This window comes from Pseudopipra pipra, chromosome 2 (genome assembly GCF_036250125.1).
Source record: "Pseudopipra pipra isolate bDixPip1 chromosome 2, bDixPip1.hap1, whole genome shotgun sequence".
Lineage (NCBI taxonomy): Eukaryota > Metazoa > Chordata > Aves > Passeriformes > Pipridae > Pseudopipra > Pseudopipra pipra.
In genome coordinates this window covers 97,116,399-97,142,269 of record NC_087550.1, presented here as the reverse complement: position 1 = coordinate 97,142,269, position 25,871 = coordinate 97,116,399, and the positions used below count along the sequence as shown (strand labels likewise).

The following is a 25,871-nucleotide window of genomic DNA, read 5'->3' as shown; positions in this document are numbered from 1 at the left end:
GTAAGAAAAGGGAAGGTTTTAATGAAGCCTCTCAGGCTCTGGGAATACAAACCACGCGTATGCCCCCGACCCAGGTGTTACAATTTTTATAATGATGTCCATCCAATCCCTGTTCGTCCACCCTCTGGCCTTTGCCCCATTCCGCCCCCTGCCCCTCAGGAACTGAGTCTGGGGGAGTTTTGGGACCCCCTCTTCCTCACCTTCATCTTTGGAGCACGTACAGTCCTTGGAGGCTTTCCAAAGTTCTGCGTTTGAAGGTTGCTTTGCCTGGGTGATATCTTCTTGTCCAGGCCAGGGTGCAGATGTTCTTAAACAGAATGAAGGCCTACCTTGAAAAAGAGACTAAATACACTACTGGAATTTAGGAGGAATTGATATGCAATGGGGTAATAGGGTTGGGTATGTGTAAACTACTGTGCTAAGGGTAAGGGATATAATACAGTTACTTCTAAAATCTACAAAAATTAAAAAATCAAAAAACTCTAAGGTAACAATAGTCCAGTATCTAGCCTTAATTTGAGGTTATTGTACATATCAGAGGTTTTAATAATCAGACTGTAGTCCTTTTCGAACTTCGGCATGCTAGCAGGTTTCTCATAGTTTGTTGTGGGTTATCGGTGTCAAGAAATTTCATTCGTCTATGCAACATAGTCATTCAGTGATTTTAGTCATATGTAAAAAATAGAAACTACCCAGTTACGATGTATGCAGATCATGATGTATGAAAGAAAGAGAGTGTTTTATATGCTGGTTACCTCCAAGTACATTCATATGAGACATCCTTTTGAAAAATGTGTGGAGGAGTTTTACAGGATTTTCAATTATTCTGAATTTAAAAGGGGTGAAAAAAATATAATTGGCATAGCATCAATTTGAAATAATTATAACAGATATGTTTTACTGTGGCTGAGTTTAAGGACTCAGACTATCATCTCTTACTCCTTTGCAAGTTTTGCTAAGCAGAAAAACAGTTGAGATGTGGCTTAATTTTTTGGGGTTGGCAAAATGCGATGTAGAATAGTTAGAGGACTGAGTTCACAATATAATCACTGAAAATTTCATAAATATTTCAGAAAGAAAATCTCCATGAGTTGCCTGTTTAAATGTATTTAACTCAAGACATAAAATTTAAACTCCCAAATGCAGCAATAAAAACATCAGTTTTCACTTCTAGCCAATATTGAACATTCTAAACCCCTACTCTTTTTGACATTATCAATTAATTTTGATATAAAAATTTGGAAGCAGAAGACTAGTTTTATTATTTATAATGATAGGTGAGCACTCCAATTAATGACAAATAATTCTATTTCAAAATTTTACTGAAGAGTACCAAAGAAGGGGATAGAATTCAGCAGCAGCTGTTTATATTTCTCACAGAAAAAGGACTAAAGGATTAGATGTAGATGAATTATTTTTAATTGAGACTCATGTTTAAAAATATTTTTCAAATAAAAAAAAATTAAAGTTCTAAAAAAAATCATTTGTGCAAATATATATATATGTACATGAATTTTTCAGCTCATTTAAATGTTTGGTGGGTTTTATTGCAAAACAAAACATTGCATGCATCCACTTGATAATCTTGAATGGCTTTTATATGTATAGCTTTTTAGCTTTTTTTTTTCAGGAGTGATTTAAAAAAACCCACAAATGCAAACTCAAATTCTTAAAAAGAAAAACAAGACCATCTGGAGTGGTTCTTTTACTGTGAGCAACTGTCACTTGAATACCAGCTATGGGAGGTTTGCTTTTGTGAGGGCATACATTGCAGTTGGATCCTTGAGTGAAACAGTAGCATTTTTTTGTGCACTGATAATAAGATAGGGATAATCTCTGTTCACATCTTTGGAAGTGATTATATGGCAAGAATCTAATTCAAAAGCGTATGAGCTATGTTTTCTACACAGAGAATTTTTTCTTGGTATCTCAAGTTAATTTTCATCTTCTGAGAATAAAAAAATTTAAAGCCCTCCCTTAAGTAATGTAAAGTTAAGAGCTCTATTTAAAAGCTCTTGTAAGACTTAAGAGCTGTATTTAAAAACAACAGCAAAACCAATAAACATTTGCCCTGATGTTCTGTTGTTTATTGAGGAGATCTAGTAATTGAATTTTTAACTAAAACTAGATAATGATACAACAAAGGCATTTATCACTTAACCATCTATGAGTCTCAATTGCATCTTAGACATGTGAAGGGGAAAAAAAAGAATGAAAAACAACTGTAAACTGCAGTGCTTTTAAGTGTTTGTAATATAGATTATGTATTAGTGGAAGATTTAGTTTATTTGTAGAAATTTCAAATTCTTACTTTCATGCAGAATACCTTTGTTAGCATACTTACCTATGTTGGGAAAAATTTCTACAGATAGGGAATTACTTTTTGAAAAATAACAACATTTGGAGTTCTTTGTGCTTGAGAAAGACAAGGATTTTATGGCTGCAGAGATTTGTCACCAGAGAGGTCTTTTGAACCAGTAGTTTTTTAAAACGTTTGAAAATCGGGCTGCAATCAAGCTTATACTTTATCATTATCCTCCATATTAATATTGACCATACGTGCCTGTTTCAGAAGTCTGTATATAGTCAGATGTGTATTTCTACAAATATTTTGCAGCACCGTGGAAACAATTCCAAGTTACTGGACTGAGTACACACATCCTCACAGTGACACGACAGTGCTGTTCAGCTCTCCACATAGTGGGTGCTCTGCTCAGGCAGAAAGTACTCTGACATTCATCTTCTGGGACACGAACTGTGGTCTTTGAAGAGCAGTTTTGTACCACTTTGGTCAGCGTTAGCTTTGTTTCTCTGTATAACTCAGGGTATATCATCAATTCTTAGAGTTTTTTGAGGTAAAATTTGTCTTGTGGCTTGCAAAGTGGCAGCAGTTTTGCTTTTGTGAAAGAGACTTCTAAAATATGTTTCCTTTTAATGCTCTACACAACCATGCTCCTGGGTATGATTTATGATTTCCCAGTAGCAGCTACCAGCTACCTGTCACAATTTCATCCTAAAATTATGTGTCCAACAGACTACAGTCAAGTATGAGACAGCAAATATGAGACATGGATATGTGGACTGACTTCTGCAGTTTACTGATCTCATGAGAACTTTAATTCACTTCAAAGGGCTCTGGATCAATCTTGTAGTTTCTGCTCAAAGCAACTGTAGACTTTCTTCAATTTTTGGAACTGAAATACTAAAAGGCCAACATGTTTGTAGCTGATTCACTCATGAATATCTTTATTCTTCCAAGGAACAGCAGGGCAGAGAAAAGCAATTGGCTTCTCAATCAGATAAATGGAAAGAGAGTGGAGATATTGGACTCATGGCAATCATAAATTTGTTTTTGTTATGACCTGTAATCAACAGCATATGATATAACCTATTGCTATTGCAGGCAGGAGATCTAAAGATGACTGACAACCTAGAGCAAGCAAGGTCTAGCCGAAAACAGAATGTTCTAAATGCAGAACAATGGCTTTATATATAGCACTACAGTGAGAGAACTTTAGAATTTTAGGCAACTTACTCAGTTCATGCAATGGAGTTTAAATAAATTTACCAACATATTGATTTCCTGCCCTGGGGAAATGTAAGGGCTTTTATTATCACTGTGTTTTTTATTTGCTTGTTCAATTAATTATTCTACACTATCCAGTGCTAATTTTGGAGAGTCCTAAATCTAATAGATCCAGTTAGTACATGGAGTGGTTGATTAGCTGATGATTGAGATAATCCATTGCCAAGGGTTAATGCTTCTCTTGTGGGTGTTCCAGGGATCTATCATCACTCTTAACCTTTATCTAACATTTGCTACATGGTTCATTCAGCACCACTGATTAAGTTGTAATTTAACTTCCTGCATTTGACTCAAGTCTTAGTAGAAGCATTAAACAAAATGCATTTATTGCACACATATCTTTTGAATGTGTTAAACTCAATCAAAAGGATTTAGGTCCACATTCTCACCTGTAATATGTGGTTTGACTTTGTTTTTCTGTTAATTTTTTCCTATGGTCTTAACAGAATATTTTAAGTTGCAGGAAAAGAAAAGGAAACCAAAACTCATACAATGCCAAGTACACTTACCACACCTTCAGCGAAACATCTTAAGTCAAATTTCAAGACTCAATATGGCCTGTTGCCACTTGAGCTATAGGACTTCACACTGTTTAGCTGACAGTAGAATAATCTGGTAGTGAAGAGGGAGGTTGTGCTGCAAATGACACGTCCCAGTTTTAGAGGTAAGTTAGTTTGGTTTTCTGACCAAAAAAATCCATCTCAACTTGCTGCTGCCTCTTTTGCTTCTAGAGATCAGGGAATGGGGTTGGTCATGAGGTTCCTGTCAAGACAGGATCCCTGCTCTTTTACTCTCCTCATGCACTCCCAACTAATAGTGACGCTGGTAGTGACTACCATCATTGCTGTATGTCACACTTTGCCTCTTTAAAAGGATGCACATTTTAAAATATTTGCTTTTTTAACATACTATGATTTTGATAAACTGCCAAAACTTTCCTGAAAACAGCGAGAGAAGGGAAAATTGATAGTTTCAATGGCAGCCCACATAAACCAGGATGGAATTAAATTAGAGGAAGAAAGGTTTCCTGCAAAAGACTTTTCTTCTCATTGAATTTGAGGGAAGACAAATTGGAGCCTTAGATATAAATTATCTGCAATTTTTTTTGTTGCTCGTTGTTACCAAAGTAAATTCTGGCTGTATTTAGACTGCAAACTGGGGTAGGAATTGAAACATTTGGGTCAGACTGGGCTATAGACAGGTTGAGACATGAGCTAGAACAGCTGTGTAGTTACTTCTCTCTTCCCACTTACTCCTACTTACAGTTATTTTATCTGTTGAAAGGAAACCTCACATACACAAAAAGAAAGGGAATTATGTTTTTACCAGGAGGCCTTGTTATGTAAACAACTGTGGGAATGAGGCCTAGGGGAAGGCAATAGAGATAGAGCCATTAAGCTCCAAGATTTGAGGCACTCTCATAAACTCCATGTGAAACAGTCTTGTATTAAATGTGCTTGTGTTTACTCACAAGGCTGTGGTTGCCAGATAGAGACTTAAGTGTTTTTCTCGACAGGGAGGCTAAAATAGGTGTAAGGGTACATATATCCCATTTCATGTAATTACATTTTTTGTAGTGCTGGAAGAAGATGGAGCTGTTTCTTTTCCTCTGTTACTTTCCATTGGTAGGCAGCTGATTCTGTATGATGATTTAATTAAATTAGGAAAGAGTTAAAATATGTTTCTTCCCTTGTCTCTTTTGAGGACAGAACAATGCCTGGGGATATAGGACTGTAGCAATCCCTGTTCTACTTGACTTGAATCAGGCTTTTGCTCAGTTATCACGAAAGATATTCACTTGAGATGTCAGAGATTATAGTTCAAGCTGTTCTTTAGTTGCTAATACCAAATGACTCTGCTCTATAAGGAGAAATAATGATCTGAGTAATTGATGTAGTGATTCACTGGCATGAATTAGACATAACCAAACACTGAACATCTGCTATAACCTTTGCAACTGGAGTCTGGCTTCTTTGAATCAGGAAAGACTGCTGTGTTGATGGCATATTCTGTCTGTCTTGAAAAAAGTACCTATATTTAGAGATCACTGAAGAACAGAGTAACTGACTGTTTGGGGTTGGAAGGGACCTCTGGAGATCATTTCATCCAAATTCTGTGCTCAAGCAGAGACATGTACAGCTGTTTGTCTATGACTATGTCCAGACAATGTTTGAATATCTCCAAGGAAGGAGACCTTACATCTCTCAGAGCAACCTGTGCCAGTGTTTGGTCACCCTTACAGTAGGAAAGTGTTTCCTGATATTCAGAGGGAACCTTCTGTGTTTCAGTTTGTGCCCATTGCCTCTGGTCCTATTACTGAGCACCATTCAACACCTGAAATTTTGAATTAAGAAATTTCCTTCTAGAGAAATCTAGAGAAATTGAGAGAAATCTATTTAATCAATACTTGGAATGCTTTTAATCACACTGATTGTTTTCAAAGGCTTCTAAGATGATCATATCAGATTGCTGTTGTACTTTGGGTTTATTACTCTCTACTCCCCAATTTCCTCACAAGTTGTTTTTGAGAAAAGATTGTTCATTCTTCTTCACCAATCATTTTTAGACAAGTAAGGAGGCTGGAAACATGCTTTTGCAGTTTAAATCATGTAGGTTTTTAGTCCATAGGTCTATGTAGGATGTGGTTGTGTCTGCCCTTAGCTTGTGGTGATAATCTCCACAGAGGTAAAAACTGCTTAGAATAAACAAATTATTAAATACCTTTTGGAAGGAGAAGAGGCAAGTGATAGGGAGGAAGAGAAAAAGTCAAGTTAAGTGAAAGGGATCTATGTCTGAATGGACCAAGACTGTAGTCCAGTGATAATACCTCTCTACGTTCATTGTGGTTTGAGACATTTATTTTCACCTGATGATTTAATGCAAAATGCAGAAAGATGGAACTAGTAACCTCATTGCCCTTTCTTTATATAATGCTTTCTACTAGGATGAAAGACATTCTTACTATATTTCATTTTTGACTGCTCAATTTTTGGACACGTTCATGTGTTAAAATTTCAGTTAGATAATCTCAAAGTTTAGCAAGGTTTGTAAAGAGAGTTAATGACACTCATTTTACTAAAAAAATATACTTGGATAAAATGTTGATGTTTTGGATGGAGAAGATCATCTCCTAAGGGGCTGAAACCAAAGCAATGAACTTTACACTGAATACTTACTAGCAACAAATGTTCTGAGCTTTACCTCCTAAGGGCATTTAGAACTCCTTTCACAACATAATTATCAATTAGACAATTTGAGAGGCAGCACCTCTGTAGCAGATGTAAATGCTAAGTAGGTGGTTCAGTCATGTAAAACCAGTGAAGATAGGTTATAACAAAAAATGAAAGCTTCTCCAGAGAAGAGACACAGAGGTCTTTGTGGAGTCTGTAATTTTGAGTACTCACCGAAGTTAAGGAATTTAGTGCCTAGGTGTATCTCAAAAGCTTTAGTTGGTCTGGGTGGAGAAACAGAAAATAGAAGAATATTAGTCGTAACTAGTTTCTCATCTTGACTGATAGCGTGAGTTTATTCTGCTGCAGTGTTTGGTGCGGGTTTTTGTTTGTGCTTTTGTTTACTTTCAATCCTCAGAGTTTCTGTGATGGTGGCTGGGTTAAAATATACTGTGATCTCAGGAAATTTGGATTTTAGGGATTATGTTATGTATAGAATGACAGCTGCTGCAAGAAGGATATGTTCCTCATTTGTCTGTCATCGTGGGTCTGGTCAAAGTAGGATTTTTTTGCTGTGTGAGCAGTTCACTTGCAGTTCTGAATTAGTAACTTTGTGTCATGGCATCATAGGGTCCAGAAATGTCAGAGGCTCCCCATGGAAGGCATCAGAGCAGGTCCTGTCAGCCAGGGCCTGTCTCCCCCACCAGCCAGGAGCAGGGCAGCCAGGGGCACTGGGGCAGCCTCAGCCCTGGGCATCAGGCACCTCTGTCAGGCTGAGACCAGGCTGGACCATTTGCCTGATGGTGGTCCCGTCTAAGCAGGGCCATGTCTGGGCAGGGCAGGGCTGTGGGGAGCTGGAGACCGGCCCTGCTGTGGCACTGCTGGGGAGGGGCTGGCAGTCCTGGGGGCTGACGAGGGCTCCTGGGCCCTGGAGAGGGTGAGGGGAACCCCAGGGACAGTCAGAGCTGGTGGTGCCCTCAGGGACACGCTGGGTTGAAATGCTTTTTGCCAGAACTTGTTTTGAAGGTGCAATAGAGATGGGTCGCATTCTGTGATTTGCCTCTAACATATTAGTTTCATTCTGGAGAACTGGGAAACAGAATGAAGGTCAAAATGAGTAAGAGCTCAGTTTTCAAGAGAAGGAGGTCTCAGAACCTCTGCCATTGTTGCTGTCAGGTGGGACCCTCTGCCTTGTAGCCCTGGCAATTTCTGTTACGTCGACACTGAACTGGAATAGCCTCTCTGTGCGTGTCCTGTCTATCAGAAAGGTGTTTTGATAGTATAGAAATGAAAATTTATGCAGCTAGATAGGAAAATCCCTAAGTGCAGACAGATTTTGATGTGCTCATTTCAGTTTGATGGTTGGGATTGCAATTTCTCTCACCTTATGCTGCATTTTTGTGGGGTGTGGGAAAAACAGCTTAGTGGCTTAACCAGCAATGATAGTATCTGATACATCACTTATGTAAAGTAAAGAAAAAAACTTTTCCACTTTTGAGAGGGTTTTCATTTATGAATTTTTCTTGAATGAATTTTTAGTCATTCCAGTCTTTCTGGCTATGAAAATTTTAAGGGAATTTCTTCCTGATTTACATAGGATATAGAAAAAAAAAATCATAAGGGAGAAAGGCAGATATATTTATCAGAGTTTGCTTGTACATAGAGAGGCATATCTAATTTTATCGAAGGTAATTGCTTTACTAGTAATAACTTGGAAGAGACAGAGATAATTAACATTACGTCAAGCATAGCGAGAGCCTTGCTGTAATAGCTGTTTAAGTGCCTTTTCATACATTTCTTGCTGTTAGTTTCAGAAACAGAAATAATATTAAAAGGCCTAAGGAGACTTAACTAGATACTTGAAGTGAGGACTAAAAGATGATCTGAACTCCATGCCACTGGGTGGATTATTCTGTCTTCTATTCATTTGATTCCTTGTCTGCAGCCTCTGAATGCTGTACCTTGACAAGCTTGAGGGCTATTATGTGGAGCTCTTGCTGTTCCATCTGATCTTTAATTTCAATATGTCTCAGCGTGGTCTTGAAGCTCTCTTTGGATTTTGTTTCTTTGACTTCAGTTTTGTCCTTAATGCTTTTTTTTTTTTTTAATCTTTTACCCTCTGCTTTCTGCCGTCTTTCTCCCTTAACTGTATTTCAGCCTCTTTTTCCTCCTCCTCCTTAATCTCAAGCTTGGCCTTTCTCTTGTCCCTGCCTTGAGATTCAGCCTTTTCTTTTGACACAGGACTAGCACTCTCCCCTTCTCTTTGACCTTAGACTTAGCATTTGTCATGTCCTTTGGTTTTTCTATGTCTTGTTCTACACGCTTTTTTAGCATTGTTACTTTCTGGCCTGGAGTTTCCCTAAGGGGATTTATCATTCCATTTACCATTCAGAATTTCTTAACACGGCAAATTACTCTCTTCTGCATCATCAGCATTTCTCTGGTGTGTGTTGCTGTTTTGGGCTGAAGCTTTATGAGTTTAATTCTTCCTGACTTCTCATAGCAGTTTGCAAATTCTTGAGAAGATTTGTTTTGTTTGATTCAAAATGAGCCTAACATCTTTGTTTCTAGCCTGCTTGTTGTATTTTGGGTTTATTTTGTTGTTGGGTTTTTTTTTAATTTGTTTTAAGTTTGATATGGGTTTTTTCCACCTCAGCATGTTTATCTTTTTCTGGAACTTTTCAGGTTTTTGATCTGTAGTATTAATTATTAGGTTTGTTTGTAACTTCATTGTACCAATACTGTCACCCTTTCATTCTTTAAGTTTTTTAATGAAATGTGTATTATATGCTAGTCAGATATTTACTTTCAATTATTCTCCTGATGAGGAGAAGATTTTAATCTGTCTTATCTGCTGTATCACATATGACATCTTTGTTTTGGCACGTGGTTCAGGATGATTCTGCTATAGCCCCCATGAGTAATTAACCTATGTTTTGCCAATCACGTTAGCAAAGACTTGTATCTAAACAATTTTGAAGACAAGAAGATTTCTCAAGAAATGTTAGTACTTTTCTGAAGAAATAAGGTCCACTGCAAATTCACATTACTTGTTCCTAGCTGCCATCATGCCTTACACACACAGCTTCATTCTTCCTCCCCATCTGCATCCTGTGGAGAGGGCATCAGCCTTTCCATTTCTCTGTTATTCCTGCTCTGCTGCTGCAGTTGTATGTTTGGTAGCAGCCCATTTTCTCTGAAGAGGAGTCTCTGTTTATTGCTCATGTTAGGTTGTTCTGCCTGCTTACTCTGTTCATCTTTGGTCTCTGCTAGAGCTTTTCCTGCCCTTAGGCCTTACCGCAGATTTGAACAATCCTATTCTTTCTTTTTCTTGTAGTTTCTCTCTGAAGCCACCCAACCCATGTTGTGGAATATTTTAGTTACTTGTGGCTGAGCATACAGTCCCTCACCTCTGGCTTCAGAGGAGTGTCAGTCTTTTTTCCTGCTTTCTCTGACTATGCTACCACAAGGGCATTGTTATGGGACAGGCAGAAGTTGAGACCAGAAGTACAAAGAGGTTCATAGGTTTGACAATTCAAAACAGAAATGGATGAGCAGAGAATCACGAGGAAATTACTGTCAGAGGGAGAAAGAAGAAACACAGGTTTCACCATATCTTTCTGATCTGCTTGAAGACAAGGAGTATAACTCAAAATATGTACATTTCGAGGGAGTTGTGTAGATGAGAGGCTTCCTGTCTTCTTCTGGTGTGCTGCTTTCAATTAAAGTTTGAGAATGGGTTTGCAAAATGGGAGCTTTTTACTTGTTGGTGAATTTCTTCTCTTTAGGCAAAAAGAGAGTTACTGCATATTTAGCAAAGGAAAAGTTACATTTCACTGTCTTTGCATTATTTGATACTTAATTACATTTGGTTCAAGTAAAGAAAATAAAGTACCACCACTCATTTCTTAGATATCAGAAAATCAATGTTACCTCAGTTGGAGTATGTGAAGAGCTGGTTGTTCGTTTTCTAACTTAAAGCCCACACTGTTTGACCCATGAAGATTAATAAGTCTTCTAAATTCAGGATGCCTATTTTTTCCAACTAAATACAAAGGAAGCCTATGGCCAGATTTAGTTATTTTGCTTTCAAATACCTTAATTAATGACAAAAATTATTTCATTTGCATATTTCTGATACTCTTCTAGCTGGTTTGTGTCTATTTCCTGCTGTGAGATCTACCTCTAGCTGGCTTTCCTCTTATGGACAACCCTCTCCTCCCAAACTGTCCAGACAATAAACAGTTGAAATAGCAACATCTGCTTAGCTGAAGTTCTGACTTCTGGACTATTGATGTGGAGAGAACATCATAGAATTGCCTGGATGCATTTGCCCATGCTCTCAGGCACATGGTGTGATTCTTGGGGTGTTCTGTGCAGGACCGGGAATTGGACTCAATGATCCGGATGGGTCCCTTCCAACTCAGCATATCCTATGATTCTATGACCCATTGTTTAATCACTGATTTTATGTTTATAGTTCAAAAGATTTGAAAATTTAATTGCTATGAAAAGTGTCAATACATGGGAAGTTTTCCAATTTAGTAGTGGAGAGCTTATGAAAATTTTCAAAAGAAAGAACTTGATATGAAGCTGAATCAATGGGAAAAAGGGGGTAAACACTGTAAAAGTTACAGATTTAAAGATGTATTTAGCGATGCTAAGATCGAATTCAAAAGAGTACATTTTCTTAGAGAGACCTCATGAACCTGTCTGCTCAAACAGAAGTTAATTACAATAGTCCAGTAATTGTGTTGAATAAAATTCGTTATCAAAGAATATATCTAGCCTTATATCTAGGTATTGCCAAGAGATGTCAGAGGTTTTAGAGAGAGTGAGTCATCATGTTCAAAACAAAATAAAACAAACTTTTTATGAGACAGAGATTTTATTTCACAGATTCATAGAATATGCTAAGTTGGAAAGGCACCACAAGGATCATTGAATCCAATTCTTAAGCCTGCAGAGGACCATCTCTAAGGGTCACACCATGTGCCTGAGAGTATCATCCAAATGCTTCTTGAACTCTGGCAGGCTTGGTGCTGTGACCACTTCCCTGGGGAACCTGTTCCAGTGATCAACCACCCTCTGGGTGAAGAACCTTTTTCTAATATCCAACCTAAACCTCCCCTGACATATTTCTCAGGTAAAGACTAAAATAACTGTGTAAATATAATACCTGAATGTCAGTCTTAGTTGTTTCTTGTTGTATCACCTATAACATCAGAGGCAGTTGTGATAATTCTGAGAAATGAATCAAATAAGTAGTCTTAAACTGGGTAACATTAAAACTAGGGTGATTATAGCACCATTGGATTCAAGTTAAATATGCATCTGTGGAATGGTGAGCAAACCTGTTATAGATTTCAGAAAAATATGCCTAGAAGAACTGCCAGGTTCCTTTAATATTTTTCTTAAAATTTTATAATTATGAGGAAATCAGTTGTCACAAATATGAAAATAAAATAGCTCTTCAAATAATAAAAGTATATGTAGATGATGCCTAAATTTTTACTTCAAATTTAAATTCTAGTCTTTTAATATGTGTGCCCATGCTTCCTGATACAAAGGAAGTGCAGTATTTGCTGTTGTTTTTTTGAGAACAATTGACTATTAGAGATAAAGTCTAAACACGATCTGTAAATGCACAGTGTGGTTTACTAGAACATATAAACTATTAATGTAGTTGTCGACAAAAATCAGTCTGTCAAGGGTAACTAGAAAACATTGTAAGACAATCTGAAGGCAAGAAAGATAAACCCATAGGTACAAAGATAAACTTGGAAAACCTAGTGCACAAATAATACTTTCTTCATTCATTTTTATACTTGAAAGCTGAAGACTATTTTGGTATCATGGAGAGACAGTAAATGCAATCCTTGTGTTTACCAGTAAAGCTGAGTTTTGTTCTGTTCTATTCCTGTAGCAGGAATTAAGCTATAAAGGTGGCTGAAATAAAGAAATGCAAGTTTAAAATAACTGAGAAGGGAAGCTGTGTTAGCCTTAGCAGATTTTCACTGCCATTCACAGCCATTCCTTAAATCCGTCCTTATTTCTTATATCCTAGGTTTAATCACCTATTAGTGTTAGAGAATTGGAATGGCTGTCAGAGTCTACGTGAGCAGTGAAATCTCCAGTAAAAGTGCCACTGTCATGGGGAGAGATTTAAGACATTACTGTAGCTTGCAATAAAGATTGTCCTAAACTTCAACATCTGATTCCTCAACGGGTGTGTACGAAAAGTTGCAGCATTGCCAGGCTTCCCCTGTAGCAAGTGTCCAGATGGACACTTTGACAGTTTAGCTAGGGTGTTTCACACATTCCTTATTCATAAGGAATTCTGCTTAGCTTCCATGTTTCAGAATTCCTCCTTTAGATAGACATCCACTGGTACTTATTTCCAATTTATGAAGATAATCACTGTGTTTACATAGAATTGAGACCTGTGTTTGCAGCTGTTACAATGAATTGCACTTACAGGGAGTGGTTTGGCTGTAGTGAGTCAAAACATTAATGAGAAAGTATTCATTTTGTTTTAAATTGCAGAATCTGCAGTCTCTGCGAGGATCGACTTAGTGAAAATAAGAATAAATGATAAGAAGTGCCTTGGTACTTTATGAGAAAAACAGAAATAAATATACAGACAGTGCATGAGTTTCTCCTGCAAAATGTATGTGGCTATAAATGCCATAAAATCAACTTTGTTGCCTTTTGACAGAAGAAAAGTATTTCTGCTAACAGAGTCTTGAGATATATTAAAATTACCTGAAATAACTTTCTTGACACTATTAAGGTTTGAGTATTAAGTTGCAGTGTCTCAAGATAGTCCTGACAGAACAGACAGTTGATAAATATTGGTATTTATATCTAAATAGTCTATCTAAAATGGATAGACTTTTGAGAAATAGTCTATCCATTGAAATGTCATTTGAAGGGTAAACTACAGTTTTGAATTACACATAAGAAAGAATAAAAAATAGTCAAATGTCTTTTATAAAAAAATATTTTAATTTTTTTATTTTATATTTGAATATGTATAATATCTGTTACTACAGGTGATTTACTAAGTAACCTTTTGATCACTATTTGTGACTCATAAGCATGGGGGTTTTTTAATTAATTTATTGAAGAGCACTCACTATATATTTCTTCCCGACAGGAAAAACTGCTGTAACGAAAATGACACCATGCTTCCTCCTACGGGGGAATTTTGAAGCCTTCTCAAAAATACAACACAGTGGTAAGTACTAAAAATATGTTCATAACAATTCTGTGTTCTGTAAAAAATGTGTAAAAGAAATGATAGCAAGTCTCTGTTGCTGGTGTTCTTAAACGTGTTTGAAATATATCTTTGCAATATACACATCCAGTTAAAATGTTTGTTTGCCGTGTGTTCATACTCTGGGATATGGAATAGAGTGCATTCTCAACAATAGTGCTCTTTCTGTGCTTATTCATGATAAGCATGAATTATTATTATTTTTCAGTTTTGTAAATATTGAATGATAACAAATAGTTTTTAGTTAAAACACATGGGATTAAACTAGGCTATTGTGCCACTGCTACTCAGCAAGGTTTGAGGTTTCCAGTCCACAGTGTTCCAGATAGAGCTGACAGTCTCCAATTTGCAAGAAGAAGTTGGGTTTCTAAGTTCTTATGGGCTATATTAAAAAAGGGCTTGGTTGGTGTTTCATATTGCTATCATAAAGATCTATTTTTTCCTCTCATTTTGTTAGCAAAATATGAAATAACATAATTTAATATATATGTAGCGTACACACAGACACACACATAGATAGTTATATGTGTATGTATATATATATACATACATATATAAACATTCTTATTATATCAATATGAAATATGTGACAAAGTTTTAATTTAGAAATCTATGCATAGAATATAGTCTATTTATAAAACATCTTAATCTAATTACCATTCATTCATGCTGTGCCTGACATGCCGATTAATGAGAAGGGAATGACCAGAAGAGTTTCTCTGATGCACATTCTTCCTTCTCACTTTATATTATACAGGAACTTCAAAGCAAATGTGACTTTTTCTGTAATCATTGCCCTAGCTGTAGTACAATGACGTTTCAATTTCATATTAACACTGGGTCCTAAATTCAAGGAGAAGGAATAGTAATAGATCTGATGTGATAATAAAGTTGTGAATAAGCAATAATTCAAAGTATGACAGGTTAGTTATGAGAATCAAGGGTACCATTATGTGAAGTGTAAAATTCAGACAAAGAAAATAACAGCTTTGAAAACTCCTGTGACTTTTGCATCACTGAACCATGTTTATTCCAATTTGTAGCAATTTAAATGTAATTGAATAAAAAATAATTCATGAACAGGAACCTGTTTAGTAGTTTAGCATCCACAGTGATTGTGATAATAGCTGAATTCTTAGGGGTTAGTATAGCGAGTAGTACAATATGCATGAATGCCATACATAAAATTCAATTACTTACTCCACTTCAGAGAACTCGGGACGTTTTTTTCAGGAAAAAGGCAAGCACCTGGTATAAAGAATACAAGGTGAATATCAAGAGTACAAAGCTGACGAGTACAAAGATGAAATAATAATTTCTTTGGAACTAACAAATTTTGGTAGGTTTACATTGTCTCGCACTAGAATAAGCCACAGCCATTTCCAGGAAGGGAAAATCTTATCTCTAGATCTATCTCAATATACTGAGATAGACCACGGAAGCTGGGGAGAGGAGTCTGAAGGGGAAAGTGAGGGATAGTGTGATTTTAGTTTTCTCTCTTTTCTCAGCATTGTGTTTGTTCTTCATAACACAGGACAGAAAAGCCAGAGAGAAGGAGTAGAAAGGGAAGAAAACAACATTAAAACAGAAAAGTGAGATGGAGCCTCTTGATGTCTGGCTTTTAAATCACACTGCAAGTTAGTGGACATCAGAAGCCAGCAGTGCCTTTTGAAAATTTCGTTGTTCATGTGAAGTGATAATTGGACTATATATTAAAAAAACAAACAAACAAGCAACAAACAACAGGAGAGTAGAAAATGAAGTTATAAATCATACCAAATTTATTTCAGCTTCTCTGCTTGCTAATTTCTGAAATATAAGTAGCCACAGATATTTCTATTCAACTACCACCCCCAAGGTACTCAAAGATACACAACAGAAATGTGAAAATATGTGTTAGTTTCAAATTTTGTCTGAAAAAAGGTTGTATTATGAGAATTTTTTCAGGAGACAAATAGAAATGGATCTGAAGGCTTTCAGGAAAATGTATAACCCAAGCCAAACTAATTTTGAAGTTGTATTTGCAGTAGACATTAGGGATACATTTGGATGAATAAGAGAAGCATGTGTATAATTATCAGTGTTGGTTCCAAAAAAACAATTAGACATGGGAGCTTGGACAGACTGTAACTGATTTTTGTTATACTGTACTCTTATATTTAAGAAAAATACAGAAAGAAATCCCTAAATCTTGAACACTTTTACTTCTTACTTGCTATCATTTTCATCCAGAATTCCAAATAAAAATCTTCAACATAAACCCATGATCTTCCTGAAGAAGCAAAAACATTATGTTCGGAGTATGCAAGAAAGGCTTTCTGGCAATGCACAATATAGTAGTAAAAACTGAAGCAAAAAAATGGCCCATGCTTTGTCCTCAGATTTTGATCTTACATCAGAAGTGTGAGTTTAAATGGTGGGACTTCATTCTAGAATACCAACCTGACAGCTGAATGTGCAGATGGAGCCCTGTGGTAGTCTGTGAAGTGCTGTGTTGTTTCTTTGATGTAGCCACATACTGTCAGATTCTTGATCATGTTCTCAGACTTTGATCAAGCCTTCTGTCTTGTATCATTTATGATAACAAATGTGAAGGAAAAATAAAGCCTTCATATTAGAAGGCAGGAATAAATCATTCCAGTTCTAGTCTGGAGAGTTTCAGGAAACAGATCAACTCTTAATTCTCTGAGGAAAATCAGAGCACAATATAACTCTCACTCGTAGAGCTGTCAGCTCTCCTCAGCCTACTTTTCAGCTCTTCAGATTTAGTGTTGTTGATCAAGATCTTTGCTTTCCTCTTGTCAGAGTTTATGGCTGTAAATGGAAGTGTGCTCAGCTGAGCAGTCCAACCTCTGGTTAAGCAACACCTTCAACTCCTCCAGTTTTCTTTTCAGGCTCTCATTGTATTTTACACTCTTAGGTGGAAGAAGAATGCTCCTCACATTTTTTCTGTCTTAATGAAACATTAGCACAATTTTAGCATGGAAATCCATCAATTAAGTAGGCTCCTAAGACCAGTACTATTATATATATAGGCTCTGCTGCCATTATAGTGTATATTCTTCCTACCAATTCTCTTAATTTTGAAACAGAAGTAAGGAAGAGAAGAAATCAGTTTAAATCCTTCCTTTTATAATGATAGAAGGTATGTTTTCCATGGTGAAAAACAATTGATAAGCAGGAGCAATTGATGAAATTATCAGCTGAACATCTCAGAACTGATTGTCTGGTCATGTTAATTAATTGAGGCTAATGCTCAATATTTCAGTAAGTTTCCAAATTGGAAACTGAACCTTCTTCAAGAAATTTTAGTAGTGTAAATTGAGTTTAACACCTACTGTTTGGAAATTTAACCAGGCTTTAATGAGATTTTGCCTAGATTTGTTTGCAGGATGTTCCACAACTCTCTATGTGTCTATACATTCGTTTCCAGGGAGTCCTAAATCCATTGCAGTTATCTGTGGCTCAGTTAACATAGAAAAAATAAGTAAAGCTGCATCATCTGCTTTACTCTGAGATGTTACTGGTAAATCTAATCTTAGAAAAATCTGTTACATCACTGATACTGTGGTGTATTTTCCATTAAAGGTGGAGACCTTCTGTGAGTAGTGGAATCAAAACATTTGGATTCTTATAATGAATATAAATGATTCCTTGCCTCCATTTGAATTCAAAGTGATGTATCCATTAATTTTTTATCCCAATATTTAGATATCTCTTATAGTATGACTGACCTAAAGTACCTGAAAGCAGGTAAACCCTAATGATTTCCATCAATATGTGAATTTATGAAGAACCCAAGTGAGAAATGGAAATATGAAGCATTTGCAAATGTTATTCAATTATGAAATAACAAACACTAAAACTTTCCAGGTCATTAAATTTACTTTCAGATGGCAAGGTATTGAGTAATTTTATCACTTCTACGTAAATTCATTAGCTTTACTAATACTACTTTACATACTACTTTTTAGCTTTTGGGAGATAGTTAAATAATTTTATAAAAGGATGAGTCATGGTTGTCTTAAATCTTTAAGAAACATAAACTATTCTTATCTAAGTAACATTTCCATAAATACAATTGATTTTGTAGAAAATTAATTTGAACGCAATATTACAAAAGGTATTGTACAACAATAACAAAGAATGCTTAAAATTGTCTAATTTCAGCATTATACAGACTGCATGGATAATAGGAGTTCACTGAATCATAACATCATGACTAATAAGTAAAAGTGAAATAGAAAATAATCACACTGTTTTGCATAGACTGCTCATTTGATTGATTACAGGTATTTTTTGAAGTTCAGTCATGTTCAATTCAAAGAACTAGAGTGCAAATTTTACTATTTCAGTGTTTGAACTTGAATATGTTTTATCACTGTGACTCATAAAATTTAAATCTACTGTACTGAACAATGGGTAGTGATGCTATATCCGTTTCTACAGGGAACTTTAAACTCTTAAAAAGTTCAAAACAGCTCAGTGTTGTTTTTTTTTTTTATAGAACAGTAAAGGTTTTGAGCACAAGGTTCCAGTGTAAATTAATTACTTGTAAGCAGTTTTCCTCATCGTGTCAAGGTTCAAAACACACTGCAACTGCATTATTAATCACAATACTGTGATTTGTTTGTTTTGTTTGGACAACTCAGTAGTTAATGGGAAGGGAAGACCATCTATATCTCTTAATATATATCCTTTTACCTGCCATTCAGCAGCTACCTTCCTTCTTTTTTATATAAAAGGAATAGCCCTGTATAACAGGAAAATCTTGGAATGAATCCATGAGAAATTCTTGAAGTTCAGCAAGACCAGTATAAGGTCTTGCACCTGTGTCATGGCAATCCCCAATATCAGTAGGGGCTGGATGGTGAATGGATTGAAAGTAGCCTTGTGGAAAAGGACTTGAGGATACCGGTGGATGAAAAACTGATTATGAGTCAGCAGTGTGCACTTGCAGCTGAGAAAGCCAACTGTATCCTGGACTGTATCAAAAGCAGCATGGCCAGCAGGTTGAAGGAGGTGATTCTGACCCTTCACTCTGCTCCGGTGAAACCCCACTGGGGTACTTCATCCAGCTCTGGGGTCTCCAGTACAAGAAAGATATGGACATGTTAGAGCAGGTCCAGAGGAGCACCACCAAGATGATCAGAGGACTGGAGCACCTCCCCTGTGAAGACAGGCTGAGATAGTTGGAGTAGTTCAGCCTGGAGAATAGAAGGTGCTCACGAGAGCTTACTGCAGCCTTTCAATATATAAAAGGGGCTGATAAGGAATGTGGAGAGAGATGTTTTATCAGGGTGTGTAGTAACAGGGAACAAAGAGGAATGGCTTTAAACTGGAAAAACATAGAGTGGCTGTGAGGAGTAAGTTTTTTATTGTGAGGGTGGTGAGGCACTGGAACAGGCTGCCAGAGAAATTGTGGCTGCCCCATCCCTGGAAGAGTTCAGCACCAGGTTGGGTAGTTTTGAGCAACCTGATCTAGCAGCATCTCTGCCCATGGCAGGAAGGCCAGAATTAGATAGTCTGTAAGGTCCCTTCCAACCCAAATTATTTTATAATTTTATGATATTTCTGTCTAATATCATACAGTGATTATCTATGTATGCTTATAAAACATGAAAGAGTATTAAGGTAAATGGCTGCGTACATACATAGCTGATTAATTTTAACACTCGTATAGCACTGTAGGTAGCCCTATAGGCATTGGAACTGGAATTTGGAGATAAAATAGATGAAAAATCAATAATGACGGAATCATATCATGATTTTTTTTCTGATTTTTGGAGAAATTATATCACACTGAAACACTTTTGAATAATTCTCTCAGTGGGGCTATTTTCAGCTAATATCATGGATATTATATGCACTAGCCATGGTGTGAGGTTGTACATCCAACAGCACATCAGAAGAATTAAAGTTTTTGGTTCTTTGAGACAGATTTTGGTTCTTAAAAATAATCTTCTAGTAGAGTTTTAGGAATAAAACTTCCAGCATTGCTCCAGAGGGCCTGGATATCCCATACATTCTATGTCATATCTGCTAAAATAATAAATTATTTTTATTCTGTGCCAAATGCAAGTAATCCACTGCAATTATGCTAATCACTGCCCTGAAAACAGATTGATACAGCTGTTGAGTGACTAGGGAAGATGATGGCATATTTATTTCTTTTTCAAAAGAAAAAAATAAAATGCTTTTGCCAGCAGGAAGCCAAACTGCTTGTAGAAATTACTTAGAACTGAAAATCACTATTTGATTCCAAAGGTAAATGTGTTTGTTTGTATATATGAATATAAAATACATTTAACTTTAATTGCTTGCCAATTTAGACCCAGATAGCTGGTATTGTACAGCATTTCTTAGAGTATTTTTTTTATTTTCTATTGACATTGTGCGCAATATACATATATATATGCAGTGTTTTTCTATTGAGTCTTAAATATGGAAGCTGAAAGTATTTAAAAAAAAAGCATGAAAGTATCTAAAAGTATCTAAAACACTCTTTATACAAGGTTCTTTATCAAAGAATATCTTTCATATATACTGCTTTGCATTCCGTTGTTCTTTCCCAAGGAAAAAGCCAGAGAAAGGGAACACAATACAAATATGGTAATGTTGTTATCCTCAACCTGAAAAAAAGCTCAGAATTATTTGAGTGTAGGTGAAAATACTCAGGTTAAGTAAAATCAGATTCTGTCAGTTTTCAGGCATTATGGGCTCTGCTTTTCCTGAAGAGGTAGGAACTAGTATTGTTCCTTTTTTTACCTGGTTGCAGATGTATTAACAGTGATGGATATTTGCTCATCTGCACTCACAGCATGAACATGGATTTAAAGCTTACATGACTATTCACGGAATGTTACAAAAACCAGCTTAAATTTTTATATTTTGATATGGCTTTAGGAAGTAACTGACAAAATTTGGTGTTTATAATCTTAAAAAGGTGAATTTTTTGTTGGCGTAAGAAATTAATAATCTGCAACCAAATCTCTATTATAATTGTGGTTTGGCTCTCTGTGAGGGAAACAAAATTCTTTTATCTGGAACTAAATCACACCCTTAATTCTAATGTAGTTTGCAGTCAATGGAGTTAATTGTACTGAAAAATTTTGTTGCTTCTATCATTTAAGGCTTTTTACTTTGCTTTAAAGGTACGTAGGTGATATTTTCTATGCTGTGTCATATCACTGTGACTTCTCTTATGGGTAGACATATGTCATGAATTTGATTCATAAAGATGAGATGCAAATCCTTGAAAATTAGCTATGAATAATGAGCGATCCAACTGGTATGCTGAGTCGAAGTCTATTCTTACTATATGTCACTAAAATAGGAGGCTAAACTAAAAGATATGTATTTTAACTGTATGTAGACAGCTTTTGAGATTAATATCTTTTGCAAGAGTCCTTGCAAAGAGCATAACTTTGTCTTAACTGTGAAATAATACTAAAATGTTTCAATAACCAGAATTCTCTTCTTTCGTTAAAGCTATTTCTAATTTAATAATACTTTCAGACTAAAATACACAAAGCTTTGTGTAAAGCTTTAAAAGCTCTCAGTTTGTTATGCTTCCTTCCAAAAAAGATACACATACACATAGAATAACCTCAAATATAAAAGCAAGAAATGATGGAAAGAGCCCCCAGATATAACACATCAGTAGGTAAATGAAGCACACCTACTCTGTAGTAGGTGGTATAACAAAATAATTACTACAGCTGATTTCCAGTTCAAATTACCAGTTATTTTCATGGTCCAACTGGTGAAAATTATTTCACAAGTGCAACTTGCATTGGCACTGTATTTATAGATTATTAATTCAAGGACTAAAAGAGAGTTGTGGGGTTTTTTAAAGCGAAAGTTATCTCCATGTTCAGATTTGCTTTCCTGAAGCTGACTGCTATCCAGACTCCTCTAATAACACTTTTCTCCTTTCACACTGGGATGCTTTTCGCAAGGTGGATGAATGCACATTGCCAAAATTCTTTGGGGGGTTTAAGTTATCTGTGCATATGGAATTCACGTTACCCTGATCTAAATACATTGTTTCTGTTGATTTTAGAGAATTTTAAAAAAACCCCAAACAAAAGTCAAGACTTTTGGCAGAAGTATAAAGATCTATTAGGATAATTATTAAAATTTGGAAACCTCTAAATCAAGCTTCTAAAGAAATTTTTCTGTTTAGCAGTGCATGCTAATTAAGACCCCATCACAACATAAACTGATCATAAACTAACTTTAATTTAGCTACAATTCACTTTTCTAAAGATTTTTTCTGTGTCATTTTGTTTTGAAAATGCAAGCTATTCTTGGTGAATTATATTTCTTTTATTTTTCTTTTGAATGGTAGTTGGTTGGTTTGTTTCAATGACATTTTAGGAAGTGCCTGATACTGAATTCTTGTAAGATAACATATATATTCAGCAGATTGATTGGAAGGCTATTGTGAAAGCTCTTAGTGAAGGCTATTAGTGAAAATACTCACATGAATATTGTTTCCAGTGTTTATGATATGCTAGTCATGAGTGAAAAATGATATTTATTGCATATGTCTCAATCTTTAAAATATATTTACTTTTAAAGAAAACAGCAGTTTAGCTGGGTTGCATTGTTAGATATTATTTTTTTTTTTTTTTTAATTTGTCTGAACATCAGCAGCTACTTTTTTACTGTGAGGGTAACTGAGCACTGGCAAAGGATGTCCAGAGAGGCTGTAGAGTCTCCCTCCTTGGAGATACTAAAAATATGTCTGGACATGATCCTAGACAACCATTTGTAGGCATCCTTCCTTAAGCACAGGGGTTGAACCAGATGACCTCCATTCCAACCTCAACCAATCTATGATCCTGTGATCTTCATTTAAGAGTAATTCATTTTTTCCTTACGTGCATTTAAAATAACAGTATAACCCTTTCAATTTCATTCCGTAGAAGTATCAAAAAGGAGGGAAAAAACCCCAGACAGTTATATTACAAGTTTATGTAACAACGGTCAGTCACTTGAAAAGTTAAGTGATGAATAATTAGAGGCTTAACATTTTTGTTGTTACTACAGTTCTGCTTAAAGGAAGATGAACCAAATGAAATAGAATTAGATATTTTAAAGGCTACTGAAATAGTTTTTAGTTTATATTTTTCATTAAGTATTAATGAAATAGAACTCATTGAGTGGAATGGTGTGAGGCTACAATACAATGTTCAAACAATGGCAGAACTAGAATCTATTTCCAATTAGAAGCCATCAAAACTAAAAAGTGTAACAGTAAGGTAATAAGCTTCATAAGGGTACAAGAAATTCAGATCTGATATCTTCAGCATAAACTGTATATTAATTTGAGAGCAGAATTCATTAAAGAGTATGTATCTGAAAGACAAATCTTTTATGACAGTACAGAAATTAAGCAATCTGAGTTTATTAATTTACAAAGCAGGTGTTCTCAATAGCTTGATAAAGAAAACTGTGAAAATTGGAGCTGGGACAGAGCAATCACAACAATTACACTATTAGATCACTCTCTTGGCATCTTCATTGTCTTTTGGAGTATGGATTTTCTGTGCTTTTAAATGTTAGTATAATATTAGTGCAACTGGATTCTGAGCTTCTTAAATTTAAATATTACCACAGTATGTTGTGAGTTAACTTTAAAAAAGGGAGTTAAAGACTTAGCAAAACTTTTGCATGATTATGGTGTTCTGGACTGAAACATCTTTCTATTTTTGAAATGACCTTTAGTTAAAACCAAAATGGAACTCATTCGATACAGAGTTTTTTTTCTGTGAAAAATTTTCTCATGGAGAATTTGAGTTAAATCCTTAGCTGAACAATTTTTTCTTATGGTTGTTTACGGTTTATCGTTTGAAGTGTATATTCTGGAAATCAGCAAAATCAGAACAAAATTAAATAACTCAGAGTTTCTGGCAGTGAAAACTTTTTTGTTTGAAATGTAAAATATGTAATCTATATTGCCAGAATATGGGAACAACACTTACAGTTTTATTATTAGCAGTGTAGATCTCATGTCCAGAAATACAACCATCTTGGTGCAAGAATTCAGGAAAGGTAATTGTTACAAATATGCTGAAATTCAAGGCCAGAGAAATAACAAACTCCTAGACGGTTATCTTCGATGCCAATGGGAAACAATATTCAATTCCAAAAAGAAGTGATTAGCAACTTGCCAAGGTGATAGCTGTATCATCCCTTTGGGGGGCAGACTTCAAGGAGAGTAGCAGCTGTCTAAACAAAAGCAAAAAGATACTTGATTTGCTTGTTCCAAGAATCAGTAAGAAAACTGCTAAAGAAACATATGTGCACTTTCCCATGTCTTAAAAATTTATATACAGCTACAAGCAAGACACAAGACTTTCAGATGATGGATCTTTTTCTCTCATGCCAAAGAAGGCATTGTGGAAAGAATTATTTTGAAGAACAAAAGTGTAAGTCAGATCACACGGGAATTACTGACGTATCTCCAATATGAGGTAGAATAATCTTCTCTTCTGTCAAAGGGATTTAATTGTTTGCCCTGACCTCCATCTGTTCTGTTAATTGACCGCATTAGTTTGTGGTATATATTTTTGGTTGGTATTATGTTTTATTAGTGAGATTTCTTAAGATGATATAATAGTAGCACACAGGAAACTGTAACTCCTGCCATGTGACAAGATACATTTTTTTCTCAATCCTGACCTTGATCAGTTGACTGAGGGCAGGCAAAAATAGATCAGTCCTCCCTATTCAACCTGTCAACTGCATATTGTCTTATTTTTTTTTCTGCAATATTATCCCATATGGATATGATTGAAGACAAAAAGGAAAAAAAATAAAGATAGAAAACCAGAAATACTTTACAAAATACATGAAATAAATTCCCTTTACAAAATAAAAATCAATTTTACATTGATTGATTGAATCAATATACATATAACTTTTCCTGTATATCTTACATATATATATATATAAATATGTGAAGAGACAAAGGGAAGCTAAAAAAAAATAACCAGGGAGAAGAAAAGAGTCATAGGAAGGAATTATGATTTGGAGAAAAGAACAAGCTAGTGGTGTCCACTCTAGAAGAAAGATTTGAGAATTAGAAAGGGACTGAGAAGGCTATGTGCAAAAGAGGAAAAAAAGGACATGTTTTCAAGCAGGGGAGAACAGGAATAATGAAAAAATGTGTTAAATAATATGATAATGATAATATTTCATGTGTCTTATTAGAAAGTCATTCATAAATGGTACTCATTGGATCCAAAAAGTCCAAAAATGGGAAACACATTTTTTATAAATAAATAAACCCAATATTTCTAACATAATACTCTTTTTAACAGACCTCTCAGTTCTATTTTAGCAAAGGCTAGTATTAGGTGAAAATAGGGAAAATGGATAAACTTGTTCACTGAGATATAATTTTACATCAAAGAAGATATCATGTAGTGGTTTTTGAAATAAGACAGAGAGATGGCTGTGGGAATAACAATAATAATAACAATAATAACAACAACAACAATAATAATAATAACAATAACAGTAATAAAAAAAGGGAAGGATAAAATTAATTGAATGATAGGCAAGAAAATACCTGAAGTTTAGACTAAACTCTGAATACTGAATTTCTTCCCCATGGATGCTACATCATCTTTGATAAACTATCAGCAGAACTAATGAAAGAACAGAGAAAAACTGTTAAGAAACTTATAGTAGAATAAGTTCTTTGTGATTTTAGTCATGAGGACTTGGCTCATGTATGAAACAAATTGGAAAGTTACAAGTTTCTTAACTTTGTGGCTATAGAGGTAGTTCTGTAAGAGGTGAGAGAAGGAACCATCTCGCT

At 35.4% G+C, this 25,871-nt stretch overlaps 1 protein-coding gene across 2 annotated transcripts in view; it reads left to right on the top strand.

Moving 5' to 3' along the window:
* NLGN4X (neuroligin 4 X-linked) overlaps positions 1–25,871 on the top strand; it is a 177,325-nt gene that overhangs the window by 15,704 nt on the left and 135,750 nt on the right. For both annotated transcript variants that reach the window (XM_064646546.1, XM_064646547.1), the window contains exon 2: positions 13,916–13,996. The gene's annotated coding sequence lies outside the window, so the exon portion shown is untranslated. The remainder of the gene's footprint in view (positions 1–13,915; positions 13,997–25,871) is intronic.